Source organism: Eublepharis macularius, chromosome 5 (assembly GCF_028583425.1).
Source record: "Eublepharis macularius isolate TG4126 chromosome 5, MPM_Emac_v1.0, whole genome shotgun sequence".
Classification (NCBI taxonomy): domain Eukaryota; kingdom Metazoa; phylum Chordata; class Lepidosauria; order Squamata; family Eublepharidae; genus Eublepharis; species Eublepharis macularius.
Window position 1 is genome coordinate 138620398 of NC_072794.1, and position 16681 is coordinate 138637078.

The 16681-nt window shown below is 41.4% G+C and overlaps 1 protein-coding gene across 1 annotated transcript in view; it reads right to left on the reverse strand.

The window, feature by feature from the left end:
* PTPRT (protein tyrosine phosphatase receptor type T) overlaps nt 1-16681 on the reverse strand; it is a 560054-nt gene that overhangs the window by 426344 nt on the left and 117029 nt on the right. The gene's annotated exons all lie outside the window — the stretch shown is intronic.

Consider the following 16681-nt stretch of genomic DNA (forward strand, 5'->3'; position numbering starts at 1 on the left):
AAGAAAAATACCAGTATCAAGATGCTAGGACAGGAGTATTGCCTGGAATGGCCCAAGGTTGCAAAGTAAGATTAATTATAGGTCACAGTCCCGTCCCCCGTCCCCCCAATGGGAAAGAAAGTCCATTAGGATTTTGGTGTGCTGAGCCTGGGAAGAGGGGAGGAGGGAAAGGATGAGCTCTAGAAACTTGGTGCAGTCTGCTGTAACTTCAAGGCCAAGTTCACAGGCCTGCCAGGAAGTTGTAACCAAAACACCTGCAAGATAAGCAGCTAGCAACCATTCAGCAAAACAGGTTTTACTCTGCATGTTCTCAAAGACATATTAATTACTCTAGCAGGAAACTCAAAACACATGACAGATATGCTGGAACATTTAACCCATGGCAGATATGCTGGAGGCTTATCTGACAATGTGTTTGTTTGTTTCATGTCTTTTTATTTATACATTTTTATAAGCCATTTATAGGCATGCATTAATTTAAAATATTAAAACTTGACACACAAAACCAGAAATGGTACTGAAATAAAGACTCATGGGTTCAATATGCATAAGGGATAAGCAAAACTGAAATGGGAACTCTGAAGTTAAACCAGTAAAGTTGGGAATTTCTATAGCATCCCTAGATAAAAATGCAGTTTCACAAGTGATAAATAAATCGTATGTTGGCCCCAGAAACCTAATTAAAGGATTCCATGTTTGAGCCATTAGCAGAGTTTATCGTTTAGCAGTGGAAGCATGATTATAGATGGTTGTGAGCTTGTTCTGCTGTCTGGTGTTTGTGCAGGAGAGAAAATAAAAAAGCATAGAGTTGCTTATATTTAGAAAGGAAATATAATAGTTCTTTATTGTAGGAACTCCATACTCTGATAGGAAAGAAGAAGAGATAGATCCTATCTACCTATCTAGTCTAAGGATGCACATGGATGCACATGGATGCTAGGACATGTCCTGCATCCATGGTTGCAAGATGGAGAGAGGAGAAGGAGAGAGATGGTGTCTCGAACAAAGCCAGGAAGAGAAGAGGTGAGAGGAAGGCTGTCAGGAGGAGAAAGTCCTGAGAGTAGCAATCTACATATCAAAGAGATAGTCAGAGCAGTAACCAGTAAACAGGATGCCCTGACCTTTCTGTCTTTCTAACTCTTTGGTTGTCCCCCACTGAAACCTGAGGAAAGGGACAGCCCTAAGTCCTTTTCTTCCAACAACAAGGAACACACCCTCCCTTATGATCAGCAGTTTGGTGTGAATGATTCCTATTCCTAGGTGATACATTATGAGAGAAAGAAACTCTAATTTCCCATTGAAAGAGAAATTAGAGCCCAGAATGACACCCAGGGACAGCTTGCTACAAGACAAATCCAAAGAAAATACCAACAGAACACCACTGGTGGTCACCTACAGCTCACAACTCAAGGCAGTTAAATGAGTTATTAATGACCTACAAACCATGCTGGTTCGTGACACTTCCTTCACACAGGCACCGGGGGGGGGGGGGGCTTTTCTTGCTTACAGACAGCCTGCTAACCTAAAACAACTACTCGCCTTCAATGATAAACTACTTAATACTAACATGGAGTCTGGTAACAAGACCTGCAACAAATCAAGATGCCAACCTTGCTCTCATCTAGATTCTAGCAACACCATCAGTGGACCCAACAACAACAGCCATACCATCTTAGGTTAATACTCCTGTTCATCCTCTAATGTGATTTATACCATTGCATGTCAGCATTGCCCTTCCACCCTCTACACTGGAAAAAACTGGCCAGTCCCTTCGACAAAGAATTAATGGACGTAAGTCTGACATCAGAAACTACAACATTAAAAAAAACAGTGGGGGGACATTTTACTCTTTCAAGATATTCAGTAGCTGACCCAAAAGTAGCAGTTATCCTGCAGAGGAATTTCAAAGGGAGATTAGCGAGACTGCTGAATTGTAACTGATAACGAAACTCAAGACAATCCATCCATCTGCATTGAATTGAGATATAGGCTTCCTGTCTCATTACCAATGCTGATTTCTCCACAGCTAGTACCCGTCTGCATATCACTCCTAATCCAATCATACCTGATACTGTCATTCACTGGCTTTTGTCATTTACCCACTATTGTCATTTGGCATCAGAAATCACTCCACTCTCCAAAATTTAAGGACAGATGGATCACATTCTAGCTGTTGTAGGCTGTCTGGTTTCCATTTTTTTGGTGCCTTTTCTGGGACCGCACTTTCCTCGGTCTTTTCTTTTGCTACTGGCTGACGGAACACTTCTTCTGCATTCTTGGGCATGTGAATGGTTAAAGCGCTCTGAGGAACTGTCCAATCCCAGCCCAGCTCCTCCTCCGAAGCTCTCAGCATGCAGTCACGCATGTACAGAGCAAAAAATAAATTGAAAGGGAGGCTAGTGACGATGATGGAAGTGCCCAACCTCCTCTCCCAGACTACTACTTATAAGAACTGTGGAGGCTGTCCTGCAAGTGTGTGTGGAGTATATGTGGAGACTGAGTTTTCAGAGCAACTCAGCAAAACACACAAAAAGCAAGCAAAGGGCGGGAAAGACCAGCTGTGGGGAAACAACCACTATCTGGAGTTTAACACTTGACATAAAGGTCAGTCAGTGCCTACCCAACTGATATATCTCTTGGACTTGAGATTTATTGATAATGTTTTCATGATATGAAGGACACATAAAAAGGACCTCATGAGAGATTCCATTAGGACCAACAATTTTCACATGAGCATGAACCAGTCCACAGATCACATACATTTCCTAGACAATATTGTGCACTTGTGCAATGGGCACAAAAACACCACCTTATAAGACCCACAACACAAACCCCATGTTTTCAACTACCACCTGAAGCATATAAAATAAGCCATAGCTTACAGTCAAATGTAATCTGAACCAAGATCATTTTAGTTGAACCCATTCATACTTGAAACTGGAAAAAACTCTTCCAAAATACACACAAAATACTGACTCATCTTTCCAAATCTACCATTAACATAAGTCCAATATGGCCGCTGATATTCATATAGCAATTACTGACGTCATGAAAATGATATTCAGTTTATGTTAACAACACGATAAAGATGCAAAATTAGAGCTGGGTCTCTAAATCCTGAAATATTTTTAATTCAGCTGTCAGATGTTAGACCAACTGCTCACCTCTTATTTAGAAAACCTTGTTTAATAATCAAGTATATTTCAGTAATCAAGGTTGTTTTTAAGACTGAATATATTTTTAGATCTACTGATTTGAAACAGTGCTGTACTTAAAAAAGAGAAGCAGTGAGAACAGAAAATGCATGTGTCCAAGGACAGCACCGCTGCATGTCCTGGACTCATCACCCCCAGCCCGGCGGGACCTATAGCTGCCCATTCGAGACAGTCACAATGTCTACAGCTCCCCTCCAGCTACCTGCAATGAGCCATCCAGATGCAGATGACCACCTTCTGCCCAGAGAGAACCAGCTGCCCTCACCCACAGCCCCAAGAAGCACAAGAAAATCATGCAGTCAAGGCACCTGGCAGCCTCATGTCTGGAACATGTGACAACTGTGCAGCTGGCTGGAGGCAGTAGAGAAGACTGCACTAAGATCAGAACCAGGAAAAACATGAGAGTAGGCTGCTCTTGTGTTCCAGCCTGGCCCACCTCCAAGTCAAGCAGCAGGAGGCCAGGAATAAAGGGTCCATTCCTGACCTCCTCTGGGTCTCTGTCTGGAGGAGGGAGAAGGAGGCCAGCAGGGCTGGGTGTGGGATTTCCCCACGTGGGTGCTCCAGCCTCTGGCCATTGAGTTGTCTCAGGAGTAGGTGAGGTTGGTGATAAGAGATGGCAGAGGAGGAGGATGGAGGAGCTGAGAGCTGAGGCAAGAAAGAGAGAGAGAAGAGAGCTCTAACTGTTCAGGAAGTGGTGTGGGCAGGTGACTGGTGATGCAACCCAGCCCTGTGCATCCTGGAGCCCACAGCATGTCTGTTGAATAGCCTTCATGCTGTACATAATAGTGGATCTAATGTAACTGTAATCGTTAAGAATGACACGACTCTTAAACCACCAGCCTATTAAGAACAAAAAGTTTATGCAACTTCATGTACAAAAGCAATGAGAGAAATGTGCATCATTCCGGTAGAGACTCTGAGAGGAGGATATTAACTTATTCAGGAAGCATGAAGGAGATGCTGTGTATTACTTCCATGAAAAGTGAAGAGCAAGCTAATAAGAACACATCTGCACAGCACTCTTAGATGAAATCTATAAAACATACAGATGCAGGCCCCATTGTTAGGGATGAGCAGATATATTCATTTCATTCCTTTTTATTCCAGATGTTGAAGTCATGAATACATGAAACTGCCTTATATCAAGCCAGACCATTGCTCTGACTCTGGCAGCAGTGCTCCACGGTCACAGACAGAGGTCTTTCTCAAAACCTGCTACCTGAACTTTGTTTTTTTAACCAGAGTTGCTAGAAATTGAACTAGGGGATTGAGGGAACTTTTGCATGCAAAGCTCTACAGCCCTGGGCCCTTTTCACACTACATACCTGCTTCCAGAACATCATGAAACGCAGCGCAAAAAATGCAGAAGATTCTCACGAGAAACTAATGCAACATCGAGCAAAACTCTCACGAGAAGACGGGATCTTCCGCGTTTTTTGCACTGTGTTTTGCGATGTTCTGGAAGCAGGTATGTAGTGTGGAAAGGGCCCTGGTCCGTCATCAGTTTCAGTTTACTGCCATTTTGTTGCCGATGATTTTTTGTTGTTGTTTCTTTTATGCCATTTGTAAAATACACATTTCATTCAATTGACAAATATGATATTTTGAATGTGAAAATTCAGCACAAAGGGCTGGACCCTATAGAGGTATTGCATTGGCAGAGATACTATCCTTATAGAAGACCCTCTTCCAGTGCTGAGCTATTCTGATTCATTGCATCACTGTGACACTGAGAGATCTCTTTCTTTTGATGCTACACCTCTGAAGATGCCAGTCACAGCTGCTGGCGAAACGTCAGGAACTACAATGCCAAGACCATGGCTATACAGCCCGGAAAATCCACAACAACCATTGCATCACTCTTTAGTTTTAATGGTCTGAAAGCTACTGGTACCAAGTAGGGCTCTCTCTGAAGATATAACTGTTTTCCAGTGAGCAAAATGAACTTAGGGCAGGGTGGCATCCAATCCTGTCACTTTTTCTGTGTTTCTGGGCCCCCTGTGTTTCTGGGGCCCCTTTCTCTCCTGACAGAGAAATGCTGAACTTGGAACTAAGATGGAGGAAGAAAGAGAAACCGCAACAGTTCTTATCTTTGTTGTTACGACCCTTACTTTCTCTAGGGTAGATTTTCCCTTTAATCTTTCCCTTACACCCTCTGGTTAGATTGCTACGACCAGGAATATTATATTCCAAGATATTTTATTTAAATTTTCCCTTTAGTAATGTGCCTAAGTGTCAGGCTCCTTCATGGTTCTATGTGGCCCTTAGGATAGGAATGGGATATAGCAATGACAGCTACTCTGGGATATAACAAAAACAAAATAAACTTTTATTTTTTCCCAAGAAGCGTATCGATTTCATAAAAGCAGTTCTCGGTTCTTAAAGTTACTTCATTTATTCACACAGATCTCTTCTAAGGCTTCACACACAGTTAGCCTCTTTCTCTGACTCAGTATTTCTCACAGACATGCTTAAAGTTACTCAGGCAGCACACAGCTAGCCTCTCTGTTCCTCACTAAATATTTTTCACAGAAATCCTTAAACTGCTCAGGTAGCACACAGCTTGCCTGCTTTCTTCTGACTGACTGAAACCTTTCTCTCCACTCTCAATCTAAAATTGCATTCACTCCGCCCACACTCTCAGTCATCAATCAATCATATCACTCACTCATCCCTCTCTTTCAACTCCACTCTTCACCTATATCACACCAAGCATTTAAAGACACATGCACACATTTACTTGAAATCATTACACTTGTCCTCCCTTTGTACATTTACTGTCTCTGTTCTCTTGCATCTTGGATCCAGAATACTCTCACAAGAATAATACACCATGCTACTGAAAGTTATAAACATCAAGCATAATAAAAAAATAAGCAAGCTGTAAGAGGATATCATTAAAATGGTTTTAAAGATATCTACTAAAGAAAATACCAAAAAAAGAATCTAAACAGTGTGGTTTTTGCCATGAAATGTAGTCACATGCAGGCTGTGTTTTCTAAAAAGAAGGAAACAGTATGGATGCAACTGGGAAGTTGTACAGTTGTGTAAATGGCCCACACCCTCTCATTTATGACAGGAAAAAGCCACCCCATTCTGAACTGAGGAGATTTGAAGAATCCTCATATTTCACTGACAGGAAAGAAGGGGAAGATCCAGCTGAGTGGCGTGGAGAGCAATCTAAACTCCCCTCTGTCTGGAGATCAGAGGGCGGGGCCACCAGCCATATGACCATTTTCTCCAAAGGGTAACCCACTGAGTTCCACCACCTCTTTTCCCAGAAAAAAAGCCCTGTAGATACTAATAATGGATGCTAGAGCATGTTGACCAGTCAAAAAGACATACCTCTGTATAAAATATCTGGATTCCTATCATAATGGAATAGCTTGGCTGTGAGCAGGACTGTGCAGTTCCTTGTCATAAATTGCTATGGCAAAATTGCAACGAGACATAACTTTAAACAGATTCTGAATAATCCTCTCTCTCCTCTCTCTGATTGGCCAGTCAGAACCAGCCTTCAGTAAGATGGTTGCTGACAGGATTTTCAGTAGAGTATGTGAGAGTTTGACAGGGAAGATCAGACAGGTTCCCCTCTGGAGTATGGGAAAAGAAATGTTTTGCCCTCACTGTAACATCATTGTCTTGAAGAGGAAATCTAGTTAAGAATTCCAAGTATAAAATTCTGTATAAAAACCAGCATACAGTAAAAACCAGAACGCAGTACAAAACAGTTTACACAGTGACAATAGAATTGGTGATGTGGTTTTGACAAGTAGTAAGTGGAGACTCCCATTCAAGCCAAGTGAAGAAGAGTTAATTGCCCCCATAGTTGGAATAAAGAGACAGACACAGGTGTTGGATCTAAGGGCCACTTTTATTGATTAAACTCAACGACAACATTAACCATAACTGCGGCAAGGGGAAAGCGGTACAGGCCAAGCCACGGGGTCCTACCTAGACCTCCGCCTTGACCTGCCTGGGCGAGCCCCGAAGCCCTGGGTGCGAGCCCATCCGACTGGATGGCTAGGAGACCCAGCCAGCCAGGCAAGTGGGTTCCCCCCTTTCAAGCTCCTAAGCCTCAGCTGTACACCAGTGAAGGAAGGGCTTGCATGTGGGGTTCCCCCAGGCAGTCTGCCCATGTGCGCTGGCAGCCGTCACAAGCAGTACCAGCTGCTGCTAGCAGACCCCTCTTCCCTACCAATAGGGAAACGCCAAGGGTGCTCACCAGCCCGCTGTTTCTAGACAAACTCTATCCCACCAGTGACTCACTAACCAGCACCACCACATGGCAATTTCCACCACTCCAGTCCTGGTGAAAGGTAGGCAAAAAACTCCCAATCCCAAGTCCAATTGGGGATAAGGAGGAAAAAATTCCTACCTGGCTCTGAGTACAGCAAACGGCTAATCCTGCACCAAAACAGGGTGAGGAGGGTGGGCCGAGCGTCGAAAAGCACTGAGGCTGGGTGCGCGGAGCCGCCTAAACTGGCCATTGGCTCCGCCCACCCAGAAAACCCCGGATGCTCAGGTAAGAGCCTGCTCTGTCTCCCTCCTTCCAGGACGGCAAAGCACGGCCCCCTCTACGAGCAGCTGCAGCTGCCTAGAGGTATGGCCGAATTCTTCTTAGGTGAAGATTAATATCCCACCCAGTGTTCAAAAAGGAGGGGTGGCTCTGAGGAGGACCCTGGGTCTGTTGTGAAGGGGGAAAAGTTTTGAACTAACGTCAGGAAACCTGAGTTGAAGAAGGGAACTCTGTGAAGAAACAGTGTTTCTGTAACCAAAGTATTAAACAAAACACCTGTCACTGTTAAAGATTAAGAACACAGAAACTAAGCTTAAAGTAAACTATTTTGCCTGCGACTTAAAGAGTATTGTTCTACCAACAAATTTTACCTCAGCTCTTTCATTTCAAATCCTGACTGACTTATTCCATCCCTGCCTGTTCAATAAAGTTGTTGTTTCTTTTGAATGTTATACTGTCTCCAGTGCCATTATTTGCACAGAGGAAGAGGGCTTCTGCTTTTCCTCCATCAAGTTTCAGGGCTGGGCAAATAAGCCAAAATTATAACTGCTTATCAAGATGGGACACAAAAGAACTTTAAAACCACAAATAGAGACACACTATTTGGGGCTGCTCAGCCAAAGCAGGCAAACTTGGATTTTTGCAGAAAAATCTGCCTCAGAGTGGGGGAGTGAATGAGGGTTCATCATACCATCTTTTCAGGAACTTGCCTGAGTCAGCTTACAAAATGAAAATAATTTTTTAAACCATAAAATATATTAACCCAGCACTGGGAAACATATGCAGCCCAGCATAAAACCACAGTCCATAAAAACAGGGGCAGGAGACCGGGGTGGGGGTAGGGTGGGTGGGATCAGCATTTCTTCAGTTTGTCTTAGATTTTTACTAATGCTATGTCTTTGTAAACTTATCCTATGGCATTCTTTAATGAAATGTCCTTAATATTGACTGAGCTAATATCACTCTATGTATCTCAGTGAGAAATGTGGACTATAAATGACATAAATAAAATTAAAAAATGAAAACATGGGTGTGGTCATCAACAATGGTGTGATGTCACTTCCAGCAAAAACCTCCCCAGGTTCCCTGCTCCAGGTCTTCTGCTGGTTGCCAGGCCAAGCCGGGCAACCCTATGCTCATTTGGTTCCAAGCTCAATTTTTCATTTTTTTCTCAGTGTAGTGACAGGAAAGAGGAAATAGCAGCAGATAATGCCTTCCCTCACTGCGGGGTGGGGGATGGCAAGCAGTCTAACCTGTTTGTAATCAGAGCATGGATCACCATGGCAAGACATGCTTTTTGAGGAACTTCTTTGCTGGTTGTCTGGGGCTGGGCTGGACTCAGACAGACTGGAATCAGCCTGTGTGAGCCTACCACCTCCCACCCCCACACCCCACGGTACAACTGACAGTGGAATAGTTGGCCCTGACCCCACTCATTGGCCCCAGACAAAACAAAGGCCTTCAGCAGACCAAGAAGGTAGCACCAGCAGCTGACAACAAGCTTCCTTCATGTGTGCTACTGGGGCAGGCAGTGGGGAATGATATCATCACCCAGCACCATGGAATCAAAAGAGCCTATGCTCCATCAGAGAATCGCTTTGAAGTCAGCATGACCCCAGAGAATCACTGGCTCACCAGCTAATAAGGAATCAGAAGGATGTGCTTGGAGGTAGGGTGCAGGGCTATCGCAGAAAATGGATACACTGTTGGCAAGGGGTCCAAAGGGTGGGGCTTGGGCTGACAACCCAAGGGGAGGAAGGGGTAAGAGGCTCCAGATACAGACTGGGGAGTAGAAGACAGAAGGTATTGACCCTGACTTTGAACAGAGGCTGTCTCAGTAAAAGGGCAAGCATGGATGACACAATCCAGCCATTTTTGTGCATCTGAAACCAGGTAAGACCACTGTGGATGCCCCACCAAGATGGAGGAAGTCTAGGAGGCAGCCCTTGTCTGGGAGATGCCTCACATTGGAGCATCAGCAGAAGCTGGTAGAAGGTAAGACATGGCACAGAGGAGATCACGGGCCTCCAGCTGTAGGCCAGGATCTGGCAGTACCCCGAAACAACAAACTGTTCCTTCAGGGGGACTGGAAACTCCTCTTGGTCAGCCTGACTCCTCAGTCCTAGAGCAGCTTTGTCAGTAACCAGCAGCACCTCAGATGTGTATGGATTGAGCCTCAATTTATTGGCCTTCATCCATCCCACTACCATCTTCAGGACTTCCACAGACCAACCTGACTCAGCTGTTAAGCAGAAGTAGAGCTGGGTGTCATCCACATATGGGTGACACCTTGCTTCAAATCCACAATGATCTCTCTCAGTAGTTTCATGTAGATGTTCAAAAGCATGTGGAAGCAAGATGCAGAACCTCACAACATAATGCCAACAGGCCGAATAGCAGTCTGATATTCAAAATGCAAATTTAGCACACCTTTTAAACATTAAACTGTCCCAGATTTTACTTTTTGAAGGACAGTTTCTTGACTTTATGGTTGTAACAAAACAACTGGAAAACTGGAAACGAAATCCCAAGATGAAGTGATTATTGGCTTGAGCTTCCAGATGCATTTCTTCATGTAGGAACTAATAAGAGTGCCCACATCTTTCAGCCACTTACACAATGAATTATCAAAGCAAAAATCAAATACTTAAGTAATGTTTAAAAAACCATTATGTATATGTATATGTATATGTATATGTATATGTATATGTATATGTATATGTATATGTATATGCATATGCATATGCATATGCATATGCATATGCATATGCATATGCATGTGTATGTATGTATGTGTGTATATATATGTACATGTATGTTTGTATGTATGTATACGTATATGTATGTGTGTGTGTGTGTGTGTGTGTTTGTATGCAAATGCTAGAATCTTCAAATTCAAAACATGAATTAGAGCATGCCACTCTAAAAGAGTATTCTAACAGAGTCAAATAACAAGATAACAACAACAACATTCGATTTATAAAAGATATCCCTGTGTATTAAAAATCTATAGAAACAATAGAGTAGGTCATAGTGGAAGTGGTAATGTACTCTGTGTCAAAGGTCATCAAGACTTAAATAAATTTAAATATTTAAACCATCCAGATTGGTGGTGCATCTATTAGTGTAGATGCACCACTCCAAAGATATCTTTCTCAGGGACTGTCTTAACAGAAAATTTCAAAAAGTTGAAACTTGCCAATGCAACGGCAGCTTCCTCATCTGCAACATGACAACATGAATCCCTTCAAAAGTAATGTTTCCCATCTTTTAAGTATGGTATCTTCTTGCTGTTAGACAGTCACTCTTGGTAGGATAGACAGAATGGAGTCTGCTATTCATTCTATACAATGTCCATGGAAGTATTTCTGGATTTCATCTATGTTAACTGATCTCATCCACCCTTGCTTATTATAATCAGGTTATTGTTGTCCTGGGTACAAATGGTGCCTCTGCATAGAAGCAAAAAAAAAAAAAATTGGTGGACAATTCTACTTTCACGCTAAATTTAGCTGTGTACAATTAATTATCATTAGCTCTGAATTATATTCTCACATTATCAGCTATAAAAATGAAAGCAAACCGATTATTCTGATTCAGGATTAGCATCTACTAACTACATGAAGATAGATTGCATGCATTTTTATCCCTAGAAGAACTAAGACAGTAGTTTAAAAGCTTCAGACAATTTTATTACCATTAATCCTCTGTGTTATCCAACTATGTTGGCATGGTTAAAAGCCTCATCTGTTTCATAGGTTCTTGGTGGAACCATGTAGAACATCTTTAGAATAGCAGAAAACTGAGCAGCATCTTAAGGTAAGAAGTTTTTTTGTGTACAGAGATACTATGCAAATGGAAAACCCACATGTTGCCCAGTTGAAGCAATACAGCAATCATGCACCTGGGATAAATCATGGGGAACATATGCCCTTGATATGTGCAGCTGGTGAACTCCCAGTTCACATGAATACAATGTCTGCTTAGGGTTACACAAACACAAAGTTCTGCAAAAGAGATGTCTCCACATAGAAATGGAAACTGCATATAGCACTTCGGCTTTCTTAACAGATTTCACCAGTTTTCCCTCCACCAAAATACTAAAACTCAGGGGCACCCAATGAAATTGATGGGCAGTAGATTCAGTTCAGACAAAACAAAATACTTTGTAACTCAATGAGTGATCAAAATATGGAATTCATGGCCAGAGGATGCAGTGGTGGCCACAGGCATACATGGTTTTAAAAGAGAATTAGACAGATTCATGGAGGATAAGTCCAAACAGCAGCTACTAACCATGGTGACTGAAGGGAACTTCTGTGGAACCTCTGTGTAACTTTTGGATACCAGTGCCAGAAGGTAACCAGTTGGCCATTGTGTGAGATAGGATGCTGGACTAGATGGACCATTGGCCTGATCCAGCAGAGCTGTTCTTATCTGTCAGAGCTAGTGGACCACAGCTTGTCTTGTGGAAGTTGCACCAGACTTTTTTTAGTCTACATTGGTTCCAGAGCTTTTAAAGGAAAGAATCAAAACACCTTCCTCATATTCTCATTATGCTGCTATACATACAACAGGTTTCAGAAGTAGAGTAAATATAACAATTATCTTAAATTTAAGCTCTCTGTACTGTACTTAATCTTTCTCATAATTTCTAACCATTCCATTTGTAGCATGCCAAAGGTATTCAAATGTTTAAATAGCACCTTTTTTCCCTTGTAAGAGGTATAAGACAACTATGACTAATTTGCTTACATAGAAGGATGCATGAAAGTTGTCTCTTTGTTTCTGTTCAGTTTATTATCAATTAGGGCCTAGAACTGAGGCTCAAAATCTGTGTGCTCACTAGCTCTGTGGCTGAAGTCTGTGTTTGACCTGGAATACATGAATAATGAATTTCTTTCAGCACAACCAAGTATATCAAAAGTGGCTTCATGTCACTGTGACCACTGAATAACCATTGATGGAATTAGGAGACAGGAGATCCAAGTCAGAAGAGGTGGTATGAAAGCAGGCAAAGGCATCTGTGCCTCAGTTTTTAGAAACTAAACACAGGAGAATTTAAAATTACTCTTCTCATGCATGGAAAAAATATGCTTCGTGAAGGCCGCAGCTGCTGCTGCATATGACATAGCTAACGGGAATAATTTTCAGAGCAGTGGGAATTCCCCTCCAGTGCTTTGTTGCTATTAGCCCCAATCTTGTAAAAGTAATGCACTAACTGTAGAATCATAATGGAGGAATGTGGAATAACTGTAGAGGGAATGCTACAGTGGGGAGGAAAAGTGGTAAATGCACAGAAAAATGGAAAGTAGGCACACTAGAACTAGGGATAAGGACAATAACCGAAATCAAAAATTGGATAGCAAAGGTATGTATGAGGGCAGAAAGATGAGGGAAAATTGTTAATAGATAATGCCCAACAAACTGATGAAAATAACAGAATTAGTACAATTATGGGATGGATTGTATTAAGAAACTGTATTTTGCAGATAGCTGGCAACTATTCTGTTCTTTCTGGTGTAGAGTTACATTTCTCTAGAGATTTATTAAATTGTGCAATATATTTTTTATGAATAAGGCAGACATGTTCATTTTTCTTTTTAATAATTCTGGACAATGTGCTTGAGGAAGATATAGATTGCTAATTGATGTAAACTAGCTTTTTATGAATTGACTATTCCTTGTAGTAGTAATTTAGAAGGTATGCTTATTTTATAGCCTGCTTAGCTTACTGATTCTTCTGTGAATGCATGTGTTTATTTATAGCCTGTTTATCTCATTGAATATTTTGACTGATAATAAAAAGGAATAACACAGCGTAGGTGGAGTCTTGGATTATCCTTCACCAAACAAAATGAGAAACTGCATTTAAAAAGTAAAATACAAACAGAACTAAACTATTCCAGCCCTGCAAAGGACAGAACACATGGTGTTTTGTGCTAGGAGATTATCTAGGCATTGTCCAATGGGTACCAGCCAGGACCAAACATTATAATAAACACACCTATCTCAGTAGCGTGGGTGTGCACATTTGGAGGAAAAGTTCCGTTTTCAGTAGGTACCTCTCAAGGCATTCCAAGAATAACACACACCAAAAAAACTACAGCTGCCAGTGACAAAAATGTAAAAAAATAACTCCGATGTATAAATTGCACACAAGAGAACAACAGTGTTTCCATTTCTCTGAAATGTATTGTTTGTAAAAGACCCAAGGTAGTCACATAGCTTTCTTTACTGAGAGTACTGTACACATTATCTAATCAAGTTTGTATAGGCACCTTCTTGATTGCTGCGGGGTGCATAACAAGCTAAAAGCTGCTGTAGCGCATGATGGACTTCTTCCATTAGGATCTGAAATACCAAGGAGCTTTTTCCTCAAAAGAATGGGGAACATTTGGAGGCTCCCGGTTATTTGTTCCAAAAATGCATGTGGGGGGAGGGGGTGAACGGCACAACTGTTTCACTTACAGCTTTATTAACTTGGTTTTATGACTATTACCTGCTGTTAATGTTTCATATTCTTATCTGAACCTTCATTTTAGTTATTGTTCTGGGTTTTGTTGTTGTTTTTTAAAAAAACTTTAATAACCAGCAGCCAGAATTCTCTGAAACCACTGTATTTATATTGGCAATTCGTACAAGACATTTCTATGGCATGTACTGTAAAGATGATGGGTTTGTTACTGGCTATCTCTTTGAACCTCCATTTTTTTTTATTTTGGGGATGAAAAGACGCACAGATTTTTATTACAGCATTCAGTGGAGGACTGAATCACTATAAAAATCAGCAAAGGGCTCTGAGATATCTTATTTCAAGCATGCCACGTGACAGTGTTTGCTCAAAGTAACACATTGTGTTAGCTGAAAGTGAGGCAGCTGAGTAAAATTTAAGCTGGTATAACTCAGTGATGTGAGAATGTGTAAACTTTGGATTCTATTCTATTCTATTTCTAGCCCACCCTCCCCACGAAAGGGCGGGTTACAGCCAAGTAACAATACAATTAAAACCACAATAAAATCATAACAATCATAAATATAATTTAGAATTTACAGTTTACAATTCCCAAGATGGTGGTATAGAAGAGAAAGCAATCTGTAGAAATCCATAGCTTAGTCTTCCCCAATACCCAAACTTTTTTGTCTTTGAAAATGAAAAGCCTATATTGGGTGTTCAGAGGAGCTTTCAGAATCAGGACCCAAGCCCAACTTGTAGAGTAAACATTTAAGTTCCCAACCTGGTGCTTTTCAGTTCTATGGCACCCACGAACACCTTTTCTGGTGCCCACCAAGTCTTTTTAGAAAGTTGGCAGGGCTAGATTGGGTTTTTTCCCATCTGAGAATTGATTGGTTGTGCAGATTATTTTAAGAAAAATTTCCTTTGGCAGTGGCTTCCATCACAATGCAAGAATTGTTATTGTGTGTAAGCTGTGGAAGCCACTGGCCGGCTCTGCCTCCTGCAGCAGCCATTTTACAGCTGCACCCATTGTTTCAGAATTCCAAAGATGCCTGCAAGCAGAAAAATCTTGGGAACCCTTGAATTAAATCATTGTATAGACATTTCAGGCTTCCAGGAGACCTACTGACTGCTGCTGATTTCTCTAATTTCTTTCTCATCCCTCCACCTTAAACCATATTGCATCCATTTTCCATCCCTACCCTGGGATTTTGCTTGAAACGCTTCTAAGGATATACAAATATGCGTTTTTTCCATTTCAGTTTGCATGTTTTCCTTCAGAGTCTCCTCAATCCACATATATTTTCATTGCTGGCGTTTCTGACTGGTTCGTTTTAAAGCCTTTTCACATTATATAACATTTATGCACAACTGGTACAAAAATAACAATCCAAACCTGTGTTATTTCACAAAACAATATGAAAATAAAAGCAAATGGGTTCAATTCACATAAGGGTTCTGTTAAAAAAAGGGACCCCCCCCCACCCATCGAATCAGCTGGGATGATAAGATCCAAAGGATCCTCACTAGCACCCAGATTTTCAACTCCTGTAAGTCAGACTCCTCTTCAGCAGGACTGGAGTCTGAGGCTGCAGCATTTCTTTTCCCAAGCCTCAGCCCTAGAGGAACCTCAAGATACAGAGAGGCGGGGAGGTTCTCTTGCAACCTGGTCTGTCTCTCTCGAACCATTCTGTTCTTCATTGACATCTTGGGAATCGTCTAGCCCTTCCTTCTCACCCATCCCTAGGCTGCGTAATAAAGAATTGTCTAGGTGTTGGCTGAACCCTGGTGTCACTGACCCCAGGTCCCTAAGGCCTGTGGAGGGGGGTGATTCAATAACAAAACACACTTTGGGAGGGGGAAAAAAAGTGAAAGGGAATTTAATTTAATTTGTTTTAATTTGATCTTCCCTTTCAGCCAGTGACTTTACACAAATCAAGACACCAAAGGCAGTAATTGTCAAAGTAATGTGGGTTTATTGTTTATTTAATAACTCCATGAGTCATTAGTAGAAATATGTAAAGACCAGTTCTATTAGAGGGCGTTAAATACCCTCAGTACTGGTTGTTTACAGAATAATTGTTGTTTACAGAAGAAAAGATCAATGGTTAATACAAATGATTCTTCAGAATTACAGGAAACATGGCACCAACAGGCCTAAGTGACAGGACAAATCAGATCTTGTAGGATAAACCCAACTGAAAACATGCCAAGGGTAATAGAAAAAATCACAGAATTTGGAGATTTGGCAGGTTTTTTTGTAAACAAAAAGAAGTCAAAGATACTGTGTAAAAATATGACTAAACAAAAACAACAGCAACTTATGGAAATAACAGACTGTGAAGTAACAAATAAGGTGAAATATTTGGGAATTGAACTGACTGCAAAGAATATAGATCTATTCAAGAACAATTATGAGAAATTGTGGACTCAAATAGAGCGAGACTTGATTAAATGGAATAGATTGAATTTGTCATGGTTGGGAAGAAT